Below are 21,945 nucleotides of genomic sequence, written 5' to 3' on the forward strand. Positions count from 1 at the left end.
TTTACTGGATGTTTTCAGTTAATTATTTCCACTATTCTGTGGAGCTACACATTGTTGTTGTGTCTCACATCCGTTTGATCAACAGGCAGGTTGTGCAATAAAAGGCACTCGTCCCTGGGTGGGCTCGAACCACCAACCTTTCGGTTAACAGCCGAACGCGCTAACCGATTGCGCCACAGAGACACACGCAGAGATGTTTCATTGGACAGTACAGATGAGTCACATGACTTGCTAACTTTTACAGAAGGGCAATTAAGTTTGGTAAATTGAAATAATGGCATGTTTCTGACCTGAATGAGAGGGGCAGTAAAAAGATCTCACACTTGTCAGAGACAACGTCTGAAGCCCAGGTTAATAGGACCTGGTAGTTAGAGAAGGATCACTTGTTTGTTAGTTTAAGTCCAAAAGTGGGTGTGGCCCATACAGGGATCGAACCCGCGACCTTGGCGTTATTAGCACCACGCTCTAACCAACTGAGCTAACCAGCCAGTTTAGCTACACTCTTTATCTACACTCTTTAGATCTTTGTACATAATTCTACACTAACTCCATTTAAGCAGCTGCATAGCAGCACAAAAACCATTAGAGAGTCTGCACACTTTCAGTGAAGATCTGCAGAAATGAGCGGCTCCTAAACTGAATTTGGTTGTTATTGCACCAGAAATGCAGCAGTTTCGTGTTATTTTAATGATCCGAGATCTCCGTCTTATTTGAGACCATGCATTAATGCAGTAGGTCAGTATGCTCTCCACAGAGCAGTGGTAGAATGCCACCAAAAGCTCCATGTTCAGGTTGGTTTTCCTGAGTATTTTCAGGTGGTGTTTGTGGTCCAGGTGAGGTCCTCTATGATGTGGCTTCCCAGAAACTTGAAGCTGGAGAACTTGAAGCTCTTTCCACTTCTTCTCCTTTGATGTTTAAGGGAGTGAGGTTCTCATGGACATGCTGAAGATTTTACTGGTGGGCACAGTCTCTGAGTTCTCTTCCTGAGATCCCATCAGGCCCTGCAGCCTTTCTGACATTCACAGATCTAAGGGTTCGTCTGTACAGTAAGAGAGTGCTCACTGGTAGCTGGTGTGGTTACAGCAGCTGGATCCATCCCTTATGCCTCAAAGCGGGCAAAGAAATTATTTAGATCCTCTGCCAGCGAGACGCTGTTAGCTGTTTGAAGATCTTTGCTCTGCTCTGTATCCTCTAGTGATGTTGGAATAGACACAGCACCAGGTATGATATAGAAGCACACGCCCTCTCTGTGACTCTTACCGGAGTCTTTGTTTCTGTCTCTCTGGTGGATTGAGCAGCCTACTAATTCAATAGCTGCATCTGGCACATCTGGATTAAGCTAAGATTCTGTGATTATCATCATACACGTTTTCTGTATAGATGTTGGCGATGTTAAACTTAGTCTAAGTTCATCCATCGTTTGAAAGCGACCTGAGGTTCATGACAAACAGACTTGTTAGCGGTGGTTTGTAAGGGGCTCTTTAGTCTTGCTAAGATAACGGACCGGCATCTTCGTTTTTGTCATCTCTTCCTCCGCCGTCTTCGTCACCTTCCGTTGGGTGTGGTCTCAAGTTCGTCTCGGCTGTAGGAAAGGAGACTTAATGAGTGAATTCAGTTTAAATATTAATTTATAAAAACTTACCCATGATGATTTACCAGGTCGTTTGTTACAGTTTCCTTTCCAGTCGTACCTCCACAAAAACCAAAACACTTAATCTGTAAAAGAAAGACACGTGCATGAATGTGATGAGGTTCTAAGATCTCTGAATATAATCCTGATCATCCCTAATGAACCCAAATGTAATTCATACTGCACATTCACTGCACTATACTGCACACCCAACATACTGACACCCTTATACTGCACCTCTACCTGTTACTGCAACACAGTCAGTATACATACTGTAACCAAACGTATTCACATACTTTACACCACACACACAATAATTTTCTAATGTTGTGCTCACGAATAAAAGTCAAGAAGTTTTAAGTTAAAAAATAGATCATTTAGGGTTTTTTCTCTGCTCTTAAACATAGTAGAGGGCCACTTAAGAACACACCAGGATTAAGTAAATTGTCAAAGTGCATCTTTTAAAGGAACTATAACAAAGTACATACATAACACATAAAAAAAACAGTTTAAAGTAGAAAGCACTTACTAGTCTAGAGGTTAGCAAGTGGAGCAGTGAAATCCTCAATTTGTTTTGGATTATTTTTTCCAAGTGCATTTGTGATGGACCTGAGTAGGTCGAGCTTTTCATTATGTTGTTGTAGCAGCAGCTCTAATACAGTCAAAATTTCTCTCTCCATTACTGTTAGTAAAATATCATTTACAATATTCAGTTTCTAAATACACACACACACACAAACACACACACATCTTGTACACACGTAATATTTACATTTACATTTACATTTTCAGCATTTAGCAGACGCTCTTATCCAGAGCGACTTACAGAAGTGCTTCCACAGTGAACATTTCATTCTTTAAGTTTAGATAGACAACAGTCGAAGAACACAACTCTGCTAAAACCTGTTAGAACCAAAGTGCCTTTTTTTTTTTTTTTTTTTTTTTTTTTTTTTTAAATGGAAAAGAATGGAATAAAGTGTTAGTAAATAAGTACAAATCAGCCTAAGTGTTTAGTAAAAAGGTGTGTTTTTAATCGTTTTTTTAAAGACAGCAAGAGACTCTGTTCGGACAGACAGAGGAAGTTCGTTCCACAATTTGGGCGCTAGAACAGAGAACAGCCTTGATGCTTGTCTTCCTTTAGTCCTGGATGGAGGCTCAAGTCGAGCTAGACTAGAGGCTCGGAGGTTGCGTGGTACAGAGCGGGGTTTGATTAGACCCCGAAGGCCATGCTGAACCTGTTACTCCAAGGTTGGAGAGAGTGGTCATGAGAATGCCGTGATTCACTGTGTCGAAGGCTGCAGAAAGGTCAAGAAGAATAAGAACAGATGACAGTTTGGCTGCTTTGGCTGCAAAAAGCTTCTCAGTAACAGCTACCAGTGCTGTTTCCGTAGAATGCGCTGCCTTGAAGCCAGACTGGTACGGATCGTGGAGGTCATTCTGAGTAAGAAAGGCAGATAGTTGGTTATAGACAGCACGTTCAAGAATTTTGGATAGAAAAGAGAGGAGTGAGACAGGTCTGTAGTTGTTAATGTCTGTAGTGTCTAGTGTAGGTTTCTTAAGAAGGGGAATGACCTGAGCCTTCTTAAAAGCAGTAGGGACAACACCTGATGTCAGGGAGTTGTTGATGATGGGTGTGATGAAGGGGATTAGGTCCTGCAAGAGGTCTTTGAGGATGGTGGATGGTATAGGGTCAAGTGTGCATGTAGTGGGATTGCTGGATGAGAGGAGCTGTGTAACCTCATCCATGGTGAGTGGGGTGAAGCTGGTGAGTGTGTTGGTGGGTTGTACACACATCATACACACACCTTATACACACATGTAATACACACACACATCAGTACACAATCACACGTCATACACATGTATGAGGTGTCAGTACCAGGGTGTGTCATGGTATGGGGTGTGATTCACTGGGTGGAATTAACAAACCACTCTGGACAGGTTGCCAGACAAACGTAAACAAACACACTTATACCTAGGGTACTCCGTTACCCCCAGGACATGGGGAGAACATGCAAACTCCACCCGACGTTTGGCATTGGCACGAGTGACCAAAGGTTTGGCTATAGCAGCCCGGCCGTGTATATTGACCCTGTGGAGCTCCCGACGGACAGTTCTGGTGGAAACAGGAGAGTTGAGGTGCACATTTAATTCTGCCGTGATTTGGGCAGCCGTGGTTTTATGTTTTTTGGATACAATCCGGGTTAGCACCCGAACATCCCTTTCAGACAGCTTCCTCTTGCGTCCACAGTTAATCCTGTTGGATGTGGTTTGTCCTTCTTGGTGGTATGCTGACATTACCCTGGATACCGTGGCTCTTGATACATCACAAAGACTTGCTGTCTTGGTCACAGATGCGCCAGCAAGACGTGCACCAACAATTTGTCCTCTTTTGAACTCTGGTATGTCACCCATAATGTTGTGTGCATTGCAATATTTTGAGCAAAACTGTGCTCTTACCCTGCTAATTGAACCTTCACACTCTGCTCTTACTGGTGCAATGTGCAATTAATGAAGATTGGCCACCAGACTGGTCCAATTTAGCCATGAAACCTCCCACACTAAAATGACAGGTGTTTCAGTTATTTTGTCCAACCCCTGTATATACACACTCAATATTATATTTATACACTCAATATTATATATATATAAACGATGCGTTTGATCTCTGCAGGTGGTGGTTCATCATACACAACAATCAGCTTCTCTACAAGAAGAGGTTTAAGGTAGGTCACATGACTTTACATGATCTAAATCAGCTCTCTCCTGGACCCATAATGCACCCTCATCTTTTGGGCGCATCACAGCAGAGGTCGACTTCTGTGCCGGGCTGTGTCCCACACCGCCCCGTCATGTTTAAGTCTGGGACGATTTCACCGGCGTTTATATCATTGACTGTATAAATAAGAAGGTTTTATGTTCTATTCCCCCAGCGTGACTTCACGGTACTGGCGGAAGACCTGCAGCGCTGTTCGGTCCAGAGCTGTGAGGACGCCGGGCGAAGCTTCTGCTTCCGTGTGGTCACGCCCACAAGGTAAGACCAGATCTATAATCATCAGAGATAGACAGACAGACAGATGATCAATAGACAGACAGACAGGTAGATAGACAGACTATTTATCTATCTGTCTATCCATCTGTCTGTCTGAATGTCTGTCTATCTATCTGTTTATCTATCTACTCAATCTGTCTATCTGTCTGCATCCTATATAATCTGTATCTATCACCGTGTGTGTACAGGAGCTGTACGTTCCAGGCCGACTGTGAGGCAGGTAGACGGGCGTGGATCAGCGCCATTCAGAACCTGACTGAGAGAGAAGGAACAGTCGAGAGCGAGGTGAATTATCATCACCACTATACTCCGGGAGGGGAGGGGTTCGGTTCTCGGCTCTGTAACACCAGTTTAATGCGTCTAAATCAGCAGGAATCAGGTGGGTACGAGAATGATTCAGAATCAGGGTCACACCCACTTTAATGATTAAAGCTAGCATGGCTGAGAGTCAGGTGAGCATGTTCTGTGTATCAGGACTTTCTAACCTGAGTAATTTAATCACTGAAAGTAAGAATACCACCCTGTTCTTCTGCCATCTTTAATTCTGGCTTCATTTCACCTAATGAACGTGGCATCATCTTTATAAATGCTTACAATCAATTTTATCAATAAAATTGTGTCAATAAAAAAGAGAACTGCTGTGTAATTTAGTAAATTCTTGCACTGCACATGGCAGAGGACTAAAAGAAATGTAGAGCGTGTAGAATAAAAGTATTAGGAAAGTATGAGGTTAAAAGCATCAGCTTTTATTTATTCTTAAAAGAAAAATACATGAACCTCAGTCATCTCACACGAAGATCTGTTCTGCTCAACAACAGTAAAGCTCTCCATCGTTTCTGTGTGGCAGCTCCATAACTGAAGGGCTGTCAGTGTAGAATCGTGTATGTGGGTATATGCCCTGCCCTTTGTACACAGGCCGGTTAGCTCAGTTGGTTAGAGCGTGGTGCTAATAACGCCAAGGTCGCGGGTTCGATCCCAATATGGGCCACACCCACTTTTGGACTTAAACTAACCAACAAGTGAGGTCAATAGTACCTGCTAGTTAGAGAAGGCCAGAGAAGGCTGGCCAAAAGTGACCAAACCCCTGGCCCTTTTGCCCAATTAGTTAGGTAAAGATTAAAACAGACAAGGGTGAAAGCAGGTTAAAAACGATGGTCAAGTGTTTTTCTAAAGCCGATGACTTTAAGAACGGTCACTATCAAGCTGGCGTTCTGCTTGTTACTCTTGAACTTTAAGAAGGTGCTCAGCTTCCAGTTGTTACTTTTGCACAAGAACGTTTTTTCAACTTTTTGCCAGCTACCTAGAAAGGCGCGATGGCCAAGTGGTAAGGCGTCGGTCTCGTAAACCGAAGATCACGGGTTCGATCCCCGTTCGTGCCTTTAACATGCATGCTCTCATTTTAAAACATGACCAATATGCTCTAGTTCACATTCCCTCTAGGCTAATTTAAGAAATACAACTCATTTCCTAATTTCCCTTGCAGGTCTTATTTACCACATTAATACTGTGCTTCCACACCAGCACATTTCCTCTACATAGGGATGGCAGCTTAGAGGTACTGCATGCCGTGCCTGTATGAGCTCCAGTGTCACAATCCCTTGAAATATCCAGGTACTTAGTCAGACTCAATCACAAGCTTGTTTTAAACCTCACCCAGCTGACTGAGCAAAGGTACAGGAGTTAGATGAATTTTGGATGGGACTTTCTATTGGCTTGCATGACATGATGGAGCTTGTTAACCGAGTGTTTAATGTCTTTTGGAGCCAACCGGTTGAGAGAGCCAGTTCTTAACCGCTACCACAGAAGACTATGCAAGTGTGCTGTTAAATCTGCAATCCCTCACTTGACAGAGGCTAGAGATTCCTGCTCCTGGTTCTGCTTCTCTTTTTGCAAAGACTCTCGTACCTGTTGGAGGTTTACAGTGGTGTATAGTAACGAAGTACTTCGTTACAGTACTTAAGTAGTTTTTTGGAGTATCTGTACTTTACTGGAGTATAAAAAAATTCGGCAACTTTCACTTTTACTCCACTACATTTCCTAAAGAAATTGTGTACTTTTACTCCGATACATTTGCTGTATGCGAATTCGTTACTCGTTACTACAAAATAAAATGACAAGAATTTTTTAGCTAAACAATGTGAGATGTGTGACAGACTGCAGCAGGTTTGGCGAATCTGTGCTTGTAAATTACATCAGCGGTTAAACACATTAATGCGCAGATGCAAAAGTTTTCTAAAAGCGCATCGTTCACTCAAAGATACGGAATAATCGTCATTTCAGAATCTCCCCGTCTAACACACTGATGTAAGTTAGGAATGATTAACAAAGTAAAGCCACAGCACCATTGTTTTTATTATTATTATTAGCATTAACATTGTTCAGATATTTAGCTACCGATTACATTCGAACCACAAATAAAACGTTTCACTACATTAGTTTGTAATTAATTCAGTGCAGACATGATGTGTCCCATCATTTTTAAAAACTCACCTACAGACAAATATTTCCTCAGATAACTTCTGTAATACACTGTGTGATAAAGGCGTGTTCCCAGACTACCACAAGTAGAAAAGGGCACTCTTTATGGGTAATGTAGGGCGAATGGTTGAAAGCACTGAAAAGAATTAGCAGAAGCACAGAAGTTGTTCTTTTTCCCCGTCACCTTCATTTTTGGCCACAACAATCAAAATATTTACAAGCGCGCTATGAAAAAAAAATAGAAATCTCAACCTCTACCACCAGAGGAAACAGACTTGTGACTGCAAAGTCACTTAAGTCACATTCATTGATGTTTACAAGTCACAGGTCTAGCATAGCTTTTAGCCCTTCTCCAGAAAAAAGAACCCCTTACCCCTTTTTCAGAGCTGTATTTAAACAGGTAGCTCCTCCCCTGGATCATACCATACCTCATACAGGTAAAGACAAAATATATAACAAAATAAATATCTAGTTCACAGAGCATCAAATATGGCAAAATGTTATGAGTTACAAACAATACTCAAAACCATTCAGCAACAACATTTCCAATATTTACAGCATATGCTTATCTAACATTTCTTCTCTTTTACAGGTTCTTCACCCCTCCCCTTCTACAGAGGATGGACTCACCCAGGTAAGTAAAGCTAAGGAGTTTTCCAATAGTACTCTTTTAGGACCCCACTGGTGAGTGTGAGCAGTGCCAGAATACAACAGGTGAGTGTTTACACTACAGTCCATGTTGGTAATGTGTCAGGGTACCTTACATCATTACACACTGACAGAGGAAACATTCATGGTGCTGAGGAACATGCACGTCTTTAACCCTTTAATGGTCTCAACAAGAACTCAACTTTCAAAATTTTATGGATGATTTCTCAGCTGCTGCTTCAGGTTGACACATAAGTTAGAAATGGTGTTTTCTTAAAGTAAGAATACCAATGTTTTTTATGTTTAACACACGCCAATCAGGGAGTAGATACAGCCCAAAAAAGATTATTTAAATACAGCTTATTTTACCCAGCTATTTAGATTATACTAATGGTTGAACAGATCATTAAAGGGTTAAAAGTGCCACACATGTAGTTAAACTTGCTTGAGTTTTGCTTTTAAATTAATTCTGCCAAAATTCAGTTGTTTTAGGTTATTGGGATATATACAGTATCTATAACTTGAATGTACTACCCAAATAAAAAAAATGGAACAGTATAGAAAATGAAAATAAAATAGATGCAGTGTTTTTTACATTTACATCGACTCTTATTCCATCTTATATGAACCCAAAATATTTCATGTTTTGTCTGGTCAACTTCATTCTTAACATACACATACATGCATTTTAAGCTACAACACATTCTAAAAAAAGTTGGAACGGGCAAATTAGTCCTCGTAATAAGGTTAAAAACAACTAAATAATGACGTGATTTCAAATAGGTGATGTGAACAGCTGATTATAATCACAAATTGGCACAGATCATGTTCAGATGGAAGGAAGAAAAAAGCTTGTTAAGGTGGTTTACAGGCTTAAAAGAACAATCTTATATTTTTCTAAATGACCGCTTCAGTTTATACTAACAGCATTTACTTTTACTTCTACTTTTAATACTTAAGTAAATTTAATATCAAATTACTTTTAATACTTAAGTACATTAAACATCAGATACTTTTAGACTTTTACTCAAGTAATATTTTAAAAGGTGACTTTTTCTTCTATCTAAGTAAATTTCTGGTAAGATACTTGTACTTTTACTCAAGTATGGCCTTCAGGTACTTTATACACCACTGGAGGTTTACCCTGGGAAGCACGAGTCGGGGATGTAGCTCAGTGGTAGAGAGCGTGCTTCGCATGTACAGTGTGAGGTCCTGGGTTCAATCCCCAGCATCTCCATTCAGAAGCTTTTAATTAGGGACCATGTCTTACCTGGCGTTCTTATTCTCTACAATAGAGCTATAGAGCCACAGCAATCCAGCTGTATCAGAAAAGGGGATGTAGCTCAGTGGCAGAGTGCATGCTTTGCATGTATGAGGTCCAGGGTTCAATCCCCTGCATCTCCAGCTTGTTGTTTCACTCACTTGAAACAAACTTCAAGTTTGCTTCCACACCCGATAGCTTTAAGAATGAGCACTTTCAAGCACACATTCCAGTGCTTACTCGTGCACAGGGACATTTTTCAGTGTGTGACCTTTCTTTGCTGTGCTGCCATGGCCTTGGGCTAAGGCGTCGCTCTAGGAAACCAAAGCTCACGGCTCATTCCCAGAGTGTGTCTTATTCGTGCTTTGTTTTTGAAGTTACAGACAAAACGCTCCTTAAAACATACACTTGGCCGTTAAAGACCCAATCACAAGTGTTTTCTTTTGTAAACTTCACCTGGCTAAAAAGATCAACGGCTATAGGACAGCACAAGAGAACTTACCTAACACATCAAAGCTGTAATTCCACAGCAGCATCTTACTGCTACACAGGGATTGTAGCTTAGATTAAACTGTTCAAATATACGGGTAGTTGATCCAGACCCATTCACAAATCAGTTTTAATCTTTACCTAACTAATTGGGCAAAAGGGCCAGGGGTTTGATCATTTTTGGCCAGCTTTTCCATTTGCTTTATTGACACGGTGCAGCTTGTTAACTGAGTGTTTAATGGTTTTTGGAGCCAACTTGCTTGCAGAGCCTATTCTTAACAGCTACCACAGATTACTCTGCAATTGTGCCTTTAAATTTTCAATCCCCTGCCTGCTAGAGGCTAAAGATACCTGGTCATGGGTCTCTTTTTGTTTTTGCAAAGAGTCCTGTACCTGTTGCATTGGCGCCAGTTCCGGGGGATGTAGCTCAGTGGTAGAGCGCATGCTTTGCATGTATGAGGCCCAGGGTTCAATCCCCTGCATCTCCAGTAGCTTGATGTTTCACTCTGCTAGAAAAAATCTTCAAGTGTGTTTCTAAAGCCTATGGCTTTAAGAACGGTCACTATCAAGCTGGCGTTCTGCTTGTTACTCTTGAACTTTAAGAATGTGCTCAGCTTCCAGTTGTTACTTTTGCAGAAGAATGTTTTTTCAACTTTCTGCCAGTTACCTGGAGAGGTGCGATGGCCAAGTGGTAAGGCGTTGGTCTCGTAAACCAAAGATCACGGGTTCGATCCCCGTTCGTGCCTTTACTATGCATGTTCTCATTTTAAAACATGACCAATATGCTCTAGTTCACATTCCCCCTAGGCTAATTTAAGAATCACAACTCTTTTCCTAGTTTCCCTTGCAGGTCTTATTTACCACATTAATGCTGTGCTTCCACACCAGAACATTTCCTCTACATAGGGAAGGCAGCTTATAGGTACTGCATGTCGTGCCTGTATGAGCTCCAGAGTGTCACAATCCCTTGAAATATCCAGGTACTTAGTCAGACTCAATCACAAGCCCGTTTTAAACTTCACCCAGCTGACTGAGCAAAGGTACAGGAGTTAGATGAATTTTGGATGGGACTTTCTATTGGCTTGCATGACATGATGGAGCTTGTTAACCGAGTGTTTAATGTCTTTTGGAGCCAACCGGTTCAGAGAGCCAGTTCTTAACCGCTACCACAGAAGACTGTGTAAGTGTGCTGTTAAATCTGCAATCCCTCACTTGACAGAGGCTAGAGATTCCTGCTCCTGGTTCTGCCTCTCTTTTTGCAAAGACTCTCGTACCCGTTGGAGGTTTACAGTGGTGTATAGTAACGAAGTAATAATACTTCGTTACAGTACTTAAGTAGTTTTTTGGAGTATCTGTACTTTACTGGAGTATAAAAAAATTCGGCAACTTTCACTTTTACTCCACTACATTTCCGAACCACAAATAAAACGTTTCACTAAATTAGCTTGTAATTAATTCAGTGCAGACATGATGTGTCCCATCATTTTTAAAAACTCACCTACAGACAAATATTTCCTCAGATTACTTCTGTATTACACTGTGTGATAAAGCGTGTTCCCAGACTACCACAAAACAAGTAGAAAAGGGCACTCTTTATGGGTAATGTAGGGTGAATGGTTGAAAGCACTGAAAGAATTAGCAGGAGCACAGAAGTTGTTCTTTTTTTCCCGTCACCTTCATTTTTGGCCACAACAATCAAAATATTTACAAGCGCGCTATGAAAAAAAACAATAGAAAACTCAACCTCTACCACCAGAGGAAACAGACTTGTGACTGCAAAGTCACTTAAGTCACATTCATTGATGTTTACAAGTCACAGGCCTAGCATAGCTTTTAGCCCATCTCCAAAAAAAAGAACCCCCTACACCTTTTCCAGAGCTGTATTTAAACAGGTAGCTCCTCCCCTGCATCATACCATACCTCATACAGGTAAAGACAAAATATATAACAAAATAAATATCTAGTTCACAGAGCATCAAATATGGCAAAATGTTATGAGTTACAAACAATACTCAAACCCATTCAGTAACAACATTTCCAATATTTACAGCATATGCTTATCTAACATTTCTTCTCTTTTACAGGTTCTTCACCCCTCCCCTTCTTCAGAGGATGGACTCACCCAGGTAAGTAAAGCTAAGGAGTTTTCCAATAGTACTCTTTTAGGACCCCACTGGTGAGTGTGAGCAGTGCCAGAATACAACAGGTGAGTGTTTACACTACAGTCCATGTTGGTAATGTGTCAGGGTACCTTACATCATTACACACTGACAGAGGAAACATTCATGGTGCTGAGGAACATGCAGCACGTCTTTAACCCTTTAATGCTCTCAACAAGAACTCAACTTTCAAAGTTTTATGGATGATTTTTCAGCTGCTGCTTCAGGTTGACACATAAGTTAGAAATGGTGTTTTCTTAAAGTAAGAATACCAATGTTTTTTACGTTTAACACACGCCAATCAGGGAGTAGATACAGCCCAAAAAAGATTATTTAAATACAGCTTATTTTATCCAGCTATTTACATTATACTAATGGTTGAGCAGATCATTAAAGGGTTAAAAGTGCCACACATGTAGTTAAACTTGCTTGAGTTTTGCTTTTAAATTAGTTCTGCCAAAATTCAGTTGTTTTAGGTTATTGGGATATATACAGTATCTATAACTTGAATGTACTATCCAAATAAAAAAAATGGAACAGTATAGAAAATGCAAATAAAATAGATGCAGTGTTTTTTACATTTACATCGACTCTTATTCCATCTTTTATGAACCCAAAATATTTCATGTTTTGTCTGGTCAACTTCATTCTTAACATACACATACATGCATTTTAAGCTACAACACATTCTAAAAAAAGTTGGAACAGGGCAATTTAGTCCTCATAATAAGGTTAAAAAACAACTAAATAATGACGTGATTTCAAATAGGTGATGTGAACAGCTGATTATAATCACAAATTTGCACAGATCATGTTCAGATGGAAGAAAGAAAAAAGCTTGTTAAGTTGGTTTACAGGTTTAAAAGAACAATCTTATATTTTTCTAAATGACCGCTTCAGTTTATACTAACAGCATTTACTTTTACTTCTACTTTTAATACTTAAGTACATTTAATATCAAATTACTTTTAATACTTAAGTACATTAAACATCAGATACTTTTAGACTTTTACTCAAGTAATATTTTAAAAGGTGACTTTTTCTTCTATCTAAGTAAATTTCTGGTAAGATACTTGTACTTTTACTCAAATGGCCTTCAGGTACTTTATACACCACTGGAGGTTTACCCTGGGAAGCATGAGTCGGGGATGTAGCTCAGTGGTAGAGAGCGTGCTTCGCATGTATGAGGTCCTGGGTTCAATCCCCAGCATCTCCATTCAGAAGCTTTTAATTAGGGACCATGTCTTACCTGGCGTTCTTATTCTCTACAATAGAGCTATAGAGCCACAGCAATCCAGCTGTATCAGAAAAGGGGATGTAGCTCAGTGGTAGAGCGCATGTATGAGGTCCAGGGTTCAATCCCCTGCATCTCCAGCTTGTTGTTTCACTCACTTGAAACAAACTTCAAGTTTGCTTCCACACCAGATAGCTTTAAGAATTAGCACTTTCAAGCACACATTCCAGTGCTTACTCGTGCACAGGGACATTTTTCAGTTCGGGTAGTTGTTCCAGACCCATTCACAAATCAGTTTTAATCTTTACCTAACTAATTGGGCAAAAGGGCCAGGGGTTTGGTCATTTTTGGTTAGCTTTTCCATTTGCTTTATTGACACGGTGCAGCTTGTTAATTGAGTGTTTAATGTGTTTTGGAGCCAACTGCCTTGCAGAGCCAATTCTTAACAGCTACCACAGATTACTCTGCAAGTGTGCCTTTAAATTTTCAATCCCCTGCCTGCTAGAGGCTAGAGATACCTGGTCATGGGTCTCTTTTTGTTTTTGCAAAGAGTCCTGTACCTGTTGCATTGGCATCTCTTCCGGGTGATGTAGCTCAGTGGTAGAGCGCATGCTTCGCATGTATGAGATCCAGGGTTCAATCCCCTGCATCTCCAGCTTGTTGTTTCACTCACTTGAAACAAACTTCAAGTTTGCTTCCACACCCGATAGCTTTAAGAATGAGCACTTTCAAGCACACATTCCAGTGCTTACTCGTGCACAGGAACATTTTTCAGTGTATGACCTTTCTTTGCTGTGCTGCCATGGCCATGGGCTAAGGCGTCGCTCTAGGAAACCAAAGCTCATGGCTCATTCCCAGAGTGTGTCTTATTCGTGCTTTGTTTTTGAAGTTACAGACAAAACGCTCCTTAAAACATACACTTGGCCGTTAAAGACCCAATCACAAGTGTTTTCTTTTGTAAACTTCACCTGGCTAAAAAGATCAACGGCTATAGGACAGCACAAGAGAACTTACCTAACACATCAAAGCTGTAATTCCACAGCAGCATCTTACTGCTACACAGGGATTGTAGCTTAGATTAAACTGTTCAAATATACGGGTAGTTGTTCCAGACCCATTCACAAATCAGTTTTAATCTTTACCTAACTAATTGGGCAAAAGGGCCAGGGGTTTGATCATTTTTGGCCAGCTTTTCCATTTGTTTTATTGACACGGTGCAGCTTGTTAACTGAGTGTTTAATGGTTTTTGGAGCCAACTTGCTTGCAGAGCCAATTCTTAACAGCTACCACAGATTACTCTGCAAGTGTGCCTTTAAATTTTCAATCCCCTGCCTGCTAGAGGCTAAAGATACCTGGTCATGGGTCTCTTTTTGTTTTTGCAAAGAGTCCTGTACCTGTTGCATTGGCGCCAGTTCCGGGGGATGTAGCTCAGTGGTAGAGCGCATGCTTTGCATGTATGAGGCCCAGGGTTCAATCCCCTGCATCTCCAGTAGCTTGATGTTTCACTCTGCTAGAAAAAATCTTCAAGTGTGTTTCTAAAGCCTATGGCTTTAAGAACGGTCACTATCAAGCTGGCGTTCTGCTTGTTACTCTTGAACTTTAAGAATGTGCTCAGCTTCCAGTTGTTACTTTCACACAGAACGTTTTTTCAACTTTCTGCCAGCTACCTAGAGAGGCGCGATGGCCAAGTGGTGAGGCGTCGGTCTCGTAAACCGAAGATCACGGATTCAAACCCTGTTCGTGCCTTTAACATGCATGCTCTCGTTTTAAAACATGACCAATATGCTCTAGTTCACATTCCCCCTAGGCTAATTTAAGAAATACAACTCATTTCCTATTTTCCCTTGCAGGTCTTATTTACCACATTAATGCTGTGCTTCCACACCAGCACATTTCCTCTACATAGGGATGGCAGCTTAGAGGTACTGCATGCCGTGCCTGTATGAGCTCCAGAGTGTCACAATCCCTTGAAATATCCAGGTACTTAGTCAGACTCAATCACAAGCCTGTTTTAAACTTCACCCAGCTGACTGAGCAAAGGTACAGGAGTTAGATGAATTTTGGATTGGACTTTCTATTGGCTTGCATGACATGATGGAGCTTGTTAACCGAGTGTTTAATGTCTTTTGTAGCCAACCGGTTCAGAGAGCCAGTTCTTAACCGCTACCACAGAAGACTATGCAAGTGTGCTGTTAAATCTGCAATCCCTCACTTGATAGAGGTTAGAGATTCTTGCTCCTCTTTCTGCTTCTCTTTTTGCAAAGACTCTCGTACCTGTTGGAGGTTTACCCTAAAAGCACAAGTAGGGGATGTAGCTCAGTGGTAGAGCGTGTGCTTCGCATGTATAAGGTCCTGGGTTCAAGCCCCAGCATCTCCATTCAGTAGCTTTTTAATTAGGGATCATGTCTTGCCTGTCGGTCTTATTCTCTACAATAGCGCTATCGAGCCACAGCAATCCTGCCATGTTACAAAAGGGGATGTAGCTCAGTGGTAGAGTGCATGCTTTGCATGTATGAGGTCCAGGGTTCAATCCCCTGCATCCAGTTGTTACTTTTGCACAGGGACATATTTCAGTGTGTGACCTTTCTTTGCTGTGCTGCCATGGCCATGGGCTAAGGCGTCGCTCTCGTAAACCAAATCTCACAGCTCATTCACAGAGTGTGTCTTATTCGTGCTTTGTTTTTAATGTCACAGACAAAATGCTCCTTGAAACATACACTTGGCCATTAAAGACCCAATCACAAGTTTTTTTCTTTTGTAAACTTCACCTGACTGAAAGATCAACGGCTATAGGACAGCACAAGAGAACTTAATACATCAAAGCTGTAATTCCACAGCAGCATCTTACTGCTACACAGGGATTGTAGCTTAGATTAAGCCATTTAAATATCCGGGTAGTTGTTTCAGACCCTGTTAGAACATCAAGTTCTTTTGAAGAAAATCTTGCTGCTCAGATCTTCTACTCCAGTGTCGTTTACTGAATATGAGAAAACACTTATAATAAGTCTTCCAATTTATTAGGTATATAAGCAGGCTTATATAGTCTGTGTCTGCGTGAGAAATGTGAGCCTATGCCTAAACTTAGTTGAATTTTAATGGTGAGATAGCTCGAAGCTAAGTTAATGGTTAGGGAGCTGGGATTAGAGAACACACAAAAAACCTATATAAATACAGTGGGGTCAAAAAGTATTTAGTCAGCCACTGATTGTGCATGTTCTCCTACTTAGAAAGATGAGAGAGGTCTGTACTTTTCATCATAGGTACACTTCAACTATGAGAGACAAAATGAGAAAAAAAACATCCAGGGAATCACACTGTAGGATTTTTAAAGAATTTATTTGTAAATTATGGTGGAAAATAAGTATTTGGTCAATAACAAAAGTTCAACTCAATACTTTGTAACATAACCTTTGTTGGCAATGACAGAGGTCAAACGTTTCCTGTAAGTCTTCACCAGGTTTGCACACACTGTAGCTGGTATTTTGGCCCATTCCTCCATGCAGATCTCCTCTAGAGCAGTGATGTTTTGGGGCTGTCGCTGGGCAACACGAAATCCACAAATTTTCTATGGGGTTGAGGTCTGGAGACTGGCTAGGCCACTCCAGGACCTTGAAATGCTTTTTATGGAGCCACTCCTTCATTGCCCGAGCGGTGTGTTTGGGATCATTGTCATGCTGGAAGACCCAGCCACGTTCCATCTTCAATGCTCTCACTGATGGAAGGAGGTTTTGGCTTAAAATCTCATGATACATGGCCCCGTTCATTCTTCCCTTAACACGGATCAGTCGTCCTGTCCCCTTTGCAGAAAAACAGCCCCAAAGCATGACGTTTCCACCCCCATGCTTCACAGTAGGTATGGTGTTCTTGGGTTCTTCTTCTTCCTCCAAATACGACGAGTTGAATTTTTACCAAAAAGTTCCATTTTGGTTTCATCTGACCACATGATATTCTCCCAATCCTCTTCTGGATCATCCATAAGCTCTCTGGCAAACTTCAGACGGGCCTGGACATGTACTGGCTTAAGCAGGGAGACACGCCTGGCACTGCAGGATTTGAGTCCCTCTCGGCGTAGTGTGTTTACTGATGGTAGCCTTTGTTACTTTGGTCCCAGCTCTCTGCAGGTCATTCATCAGGTCCCTCCGTGTAGTTCTGGGATTTTTGCTCACCGTTCTCATGATCATTTTGACCCCACGGGATGAGATCTTGACCACAAGGGAGATTATCAATGGTCTTGTATGTCTTCCATTTTCTTACAATTGCTCCCACAGTTGATTTATTCACACCAACCTGCTTGCCTATTGTAGATTCACTCTTCCCAGCCTGGTGCAGGTCTACAGTTTTCTTCCTGGTGTCCTTCGACAGCTCTTTGGTCTTGGCCATGGTTGAGTTTGGAGTCTGACTGTTTGAGGCTGTGGACAGGTGTCTTTTATACAGATAATGAGGTCAAACAGGTGCCATTAATACAGGTAACGAGTGGAGGACAGAAGAGCTTCTTAAAGAAGAAGTTACAGGTGTGTGAGAGCCAGAAATCTTGCTTGTTTGTGGGTGACCAAATACTTATTTTCCACCATAATTTACAAATAAATTCTTTAAAAATCCTACAATGTGATTTCCTGGATTTTTTTTTCTCATTTTGTCTCTTATAGTTGAAGTGTACCTATGATGAAAATTACAGACCTCTCTCATCTTTCTAAGTAGGAGAACTTGCACAATCAGTGGCTGACTAAATACTTTTTGACTCCACTGTAGCTTTTTCTGTACATGCAGTAGTGGAGTATAATTTTATTTTCTCCTCTGAATGCGCTGGTGTTTTTCAAGACGACTTCAGTCACAGTAACTTCTGTGTGACCGTACTGGTGTCTATTAAAAATGCTGCTTCCAGTCAAATTTCATCCGCACTATAAGCATCAATATGGGTCATCCTCTTATGTGAATGCGCTGGTGTGGTGTACTTAAAGAATATTCCTTTCACTAAAGTTCTCCTCAGACAAGGAACGGTGATATGACTTCTCTCCTGTGTGAATGCGCTGGTGTTGTTGGAGAACATAATATGCAATAAAATACTTCCCACACTCTTAACAGTGATGTAGTTTTTCTATGTGAATACGCTGATGCCGTTTGAGATTCTTTTCATGAGCAAAATCTTTCCACTCTCTGAGCAGTGATACGGCTTCTCTCCTGTGTGAACACGCTGGTGTACTTTAAGGGCACTACTTTGAGTAAAACTCTTTCCACACTCCGTGCAGTTATACGGTGTCTTTCCTGTGTGAATACGCTGGTGGTTTAGCACTAGCTTGACTGAAAATCTGAGATTCTGAGGACAAACCCCTCCTTCTACACAACCATTAGAGCGCTATCTGTCCTCTTGTCATGCAAATGATTGCAGATAACACACTGTTCAGCCCACCCCCAACGTTTATCCCAGCAAACCTGTGAGTTACCTTTTCCTAAGTAATTCCACTACAGGCTGGAAAGTCTCAATATGGCTAGATTACATGTGCCACAAAGGTGGTGGGAAACTAAGCCTTGTTATGGTCTGACCAAACTCTGAACTTTGAATTTGTGATCTTGAACTTGTGATGTACAGGAGAAAAATGTACACGGGACAAAACGTAATGGGTTCTGAACATGTTTATTTAGCACAGGATGCGTTACAGTTGATTTTCTGAAAACCCTGTTAATTTTTCCCATTGGAAATCGCGCTTAGACCCAGGTTTCCAAATATGGGCATAACGAGGACTACAGAATGATGCACGACTTCAGTGGTCTATTGATCTAAGAAAGCAATAAATAAGCAAATAACTTATGAGTTTAATGCAAATAACTAATAAAGTATAAAATTTCCTGTCACACTTGTTAGAGATCTCGGACTAACTACAGAATTTCTTTATTAATTTCTATATGAAATTGAGAAACCAAGGACACTAATTAGTGCATTTTTTCTAAGTAGAATTTTTCTCTGTTCTTGCTTGATACCAAATTTTAGCAGCTTAACAGTCACACACAGCACACACCCTATATTTCTGCACTCTATTGTCTCTAAAGTCCCAATATGCGCCCCTGCATCAATGGTAAACCAGACCAATTGGCATTATCACCTTTTTGCACTCATGCATTTTATTCACAGATTTAAATATTACAAATCTTTAATGAGTTTAGTCCAAAAATGTTGGCCTGCTGCATATGTATTACACAGAAGTGCCATACCTGTTTACACATGTTTGTATGCGACCTAATATAAGCTCAAAACAGCTCTGATTTGCGAATACATCAGCATTACAAGACATCTGATATATCAGTCTGTTATCTGTTAGCAGGACATTACCAGCAGGAACTTCTACCTCTGTATGTTGTGAAATCAATTGCCGTATGGTGCATTCCAGTACCATGTATTAAACAGAAAAGCAATGCACACATTGTTTGAGCCATAAAGGTGTGCGTATAAATAAATATCTACGCTGCACATAATGTCCCTGGTACACTGTAAACCCTAATAAGTTGAGTTTACTCAAATAATTTGAGGCAATTCGTTGCCTCAAATGAATTAAGTTTTCGAAACTCAGTTTTTTAAGTAATGTGTAATACTGTATTGAGTTGAACAAACTCATGTCTTTAAGTTCAACAGACATATCATAAGTACCTGACACTCAAAATGTACTGCACCTGTAACTTAACTTTTTAAGTCAAATTAACTATTGCACAACTGATCTAACTTGCTTGTTTAAGTTTATTGCAATGATAAAGTTGTTGTCACTCATCAAAATATGCATATTATACTGGCTTTATACCCAAAATATTCTAAATTAAGAAGGCACTGATATTACAACTGCAAAAAAATCCAAATGACATCAAATCAATGGTATCAAATCTTATTTATTGGAAAAAAGCAGCACAAAACAATTTCACAAAACTGTGTAAAAAAAGTGACAACATTTTGACAGCAACTCACAAAGCTCCAAGTTATGCAAATATAAATCTTAAAAACATTTGCTTGATTGCACACTATACTTAAACTTCAAACTTTAAAGTGGAAAACAAATCAATTCTGGTGAATAGTCCATCTGTTTCTCTGCATGCTTTGTTAGCCCCCTGTCATGCAGTTCTTCAATGGTCAGGACTCCCAGGACCACTACAGAGCAGGTATTATTTGGGTGGTGGATCAATCTCAGCACTGCAGTGACACTGACATGATGGTGGTGTGTTAGTGTGTGTTGTGCTGGTATGAGTGAGTCAGACACAGCAGCGCTGCTGGAGTTTTTAAACACCTCACTGTCACTGCTGGACTGAGAATAGTCCACCAACCAAAAACATCCAGCCAACAGTGCCCCATGGGCAGCGTCCTGTGACCGCTGATGAAGGTCTAGAAGATGACCGACTCAAACAGCAGCAATAGATGAGCGATCATCTCTGACTTTACATCTACAAGGTGGACCAACTAAGTGTTGTTGTGTCTAATGGAGTGGACAGTGAGTGGACACGGCATTTTAAAACTTCAGCAGTGCTGCTGTGTCTGACCCACTCATACCAGCACAACACACACTAACACACCACCACCATGTCAGTGTCACTGCAGTGCTGAGAATAATCCACCACCCAAATAATACCTGCTCTGTAGTGGTCCTGACCATTGAAGAACAGAGTGAAAGCAGTATGAAAGTATAAAAAAAGCATGTAGAGAAACAGATGGACTACAGTCAATAATTGTAGAACTACAAAGTGCTTTTATATGGTAAGTGGAGCTGATAAAATAGACAGTGTGTGTAGAAACAAGCAGGTGCCCTCCTTCATCACACGCCACTATGAGGATCCCAGTAGCAATACTGCTGAACATCTGCTCTTCATCAGCATCCTAAAAAATGTCAAAACATTACACTTCAGTCATTCAAACACAATGCATTAAGTTACAAAGTGTGGAAAATGCAAATAAAAAAGAAAGCTTTCTAAAATGTAATTTGACTTCTATTATTGCAAACAGAATGAAATTGTATGTTTTCTCTGGCCAACATAATTTTATTCATAAATATACATGAATTTTTGACATTCAGGCATGCAACATATTTAAAAAAAAAAAAAAAAAAAAAAAAAAAGTTGACACCGGGCCATTTAGAGCTAGTAAAAAGGTAAAAATTTACTAATGAGGTGATTTGAAAGACGTGACTAATCATGATTTGGTACAAAAGCAACATCCAGGAAAGGTCTAGTCCTTCACAAAGCAAAGATAGGCAGATAATTGCCAGTTTAAGTTTACCCTCTACAGTGCATTAACATAATTAAAAGATTCCAAATTATGATTACAGTCACCTGTTCGCATCACCTGTTTCAAATCATATCATTATTTATTTTACCTCATTACTAGCCCTAAACTGCCCCATCCCAACTTTTTTAAAATGTGTTACAGTCCTAAATGGCAGAAATGGATGTACACGTATGAATTAAGTTGACCGGAGAAAAAAAAACATGACATCCAAGTCTGCAATAAAATTGTAGTAATCACACATTAAAAAAATCGGCCACAGTGCAAGGTTCAGTAAATTCACATTTCAGTGTTGAATGATAAACTACAAGATAGACAAACATGAATTAGCTAGTTGTTTAAACTGCCTTGCTATAAATCCACATGGAAATCTCGTAATATCATAAAGCAGACTACACAAGAATAGTTTAAAAAGGCACCCGAATATAACTGATGTACCAATTAAAATGGAACTTAGCTCCAAAATGTAACTGCAACACCAGTTAAGATTAACGGGTCGTCGAGATTCTAACCCGCTGGCTAGAATGCGTTTTTGAATGAGACACGTCTTGCTTGTCGTTAAAACTTGATTAAAATGACTGGACCAACGCATTTCTACAGATAATGTCTAGCAGTCATGTTAAATAAATACAAGCTTACTTTTCTCTGTGCGTGAGACTTCAACTTGGTATAGTGCGTCTAAACTTGGGAGTGAGGCGACATATGAATCACTCGGATGAATCGGTTGAATTAGATGGAAC

At 40.5% G+C, this 21,945-nt stretch overlaps 12 non-coding genes across 12 annotated transcripts; 10 read left to right on the forward strand and 2 right to left on the reverse strand.

Annotated features, from left to right (window-relative positions):
• Positions 1 to 109: 109 nt before the first annotated feature.
• On the reverse strand, positions 110 to 183 carry trnan-guu (transfer RNA asparagine (anticodon GUU)). Its single transcript has one exon. It is a non-coding gene; the product is annotated as a tRNA-Asn (tRNA).
• Positions 184 to 414: 231 nt separating this feature from the next.
• On the reverse strand, positions 415 to 488 carry trnai-aau (transfer RNA isoleucine (anticodon AAU)). The gene has a single exon. It is a non-coding gene; the product is annotated as a tRNA-Ile (tRNA).
• A 5,501-nt stretch (positions 489 to 5,989) lies between these two features.
• Positions 5,990 to 6,061, forward strand: trnat-cgu (transfer RNA threonine (anticodon CGU)). The gene has a single exon. It is a non-coding gene; the product is annotated as a tRNA-Thr (tRNA).
• A 2,907-nt stretch (positions 6,062 to 8,968) lies between these two features.
• On the forward strand, positions 8,969 to 9,045 carry trnaa-cgc (transfer RNA alanine (anticodon CGC)). Its single transcript is given in 2 exon segments — positions 8,969 to 9,004; positions 9,010 to 9,045. It is a non-coding gene; the product is annotated as a tRNA-Ala (tRNA).
• A 95-nt stretch (positions 9,046 to 9,140) lies between these two features.
• Positions 9,141 to 9,212, forward strand: trnaa-ugc (transfer RNA alanine (anticodon UGC)). Its single transcript has one exon. It is a non-coding gene; the product is annotated as a tRNA-Ala (tRNA).
• A 762-nt stretch (positions 9,213 to 9,974) lies between these two features.
• trnaa-ugc (transfer RNA alanine (anticodon UGC)) lies at positions 9,975 to 10,046 on the forward strand. The gene has a single exon. It is a non-coding gene; the product is annotated as a tRNA-Ala (tRNA).
• Positions 10,047 to 10,232: 186 nt separating this feature from the next.
• trnat-cgu (transfer RNA threonine (anticodon CGU)) lies at positions 10,233 to 10,304 on the forward strand. The gene has a single exon. It is a non-coding gene; the product is annotated as a tRNA-Thr (tRNA).
• A 2,557-nt stretch (positions 10,305 to 12,861) lies between these two features.
• trnaa-cgc (transfer RNA alanine (anticodon CGC)) lies at positions 12,862 to 12,933 on the forward strand. The gene has a single exon. It is a non-coding gene; the product is annotated as a tRNA-Ala (tRNA).
• A 601-nt stretch (positions 12,934 to 13,534) lies between these two features.
• trnaa-cgc (transfer RNA alanine (anticodon CGC)) lies at positions 13,535 to 13,606 on the forward strand. Its single transcript has one exon. It is a non-coding gene; the product is annotated as a tRNA-Ala (tRNA).
• A 762-nt stretch (positions 13,607 to 14,368) lies between these two features.
• On the forward strand, positions 14,369 to 14,440 carry trnaa-ugc (transfer RNA alanine (anticodon UGC)). The gene has a single exon. It is a non-coding gene; the product is annotated as a tRNA-Ala (tRNA).
• An 816-nt stretch (positions 14,441 to 15,256) lies between these two features.
• trnaa-cgc (transfer RNA alanine (anticodon CGC)) lies at positions 15,257 to 15,328 on the forward strand. The gene has a single exon. It is a non-coding gene; the product is annotated as a tRNA-Ala (tRNA).
• A 96-nt stretch (positions 15,329 to 15,424) lies between these two features.
• trnaa-ugc (transfer RNA alanine (anticodon UGC)) lies at positions 15,425 to 15,498 on the forward strand. Its single transcript has one exon. It is a non-coding gene; the product is annotated as a tRNA-Ala (tRNA).
• The last annotated feature ends 6,447 nt before the right edge of the window (positions 15,499 to 21,945 follow it).

The sequence above is a fragment of the Trichomycterus rosablanca genome, chromosome 14, assembly GCF_030014385.1.
Source record: "Trichomycterus rosablanca isolate fTriRos1 chromosome 14, fTriRos1.hap1, whole genome shotgun sequence".
Lineage (NCBI taxonomy): Eukaryota > Metazoa > Chordata > Actinopteri > Siluriformes > Trichomycteridae > Trichomycterus > Trichomycterus rosablanca.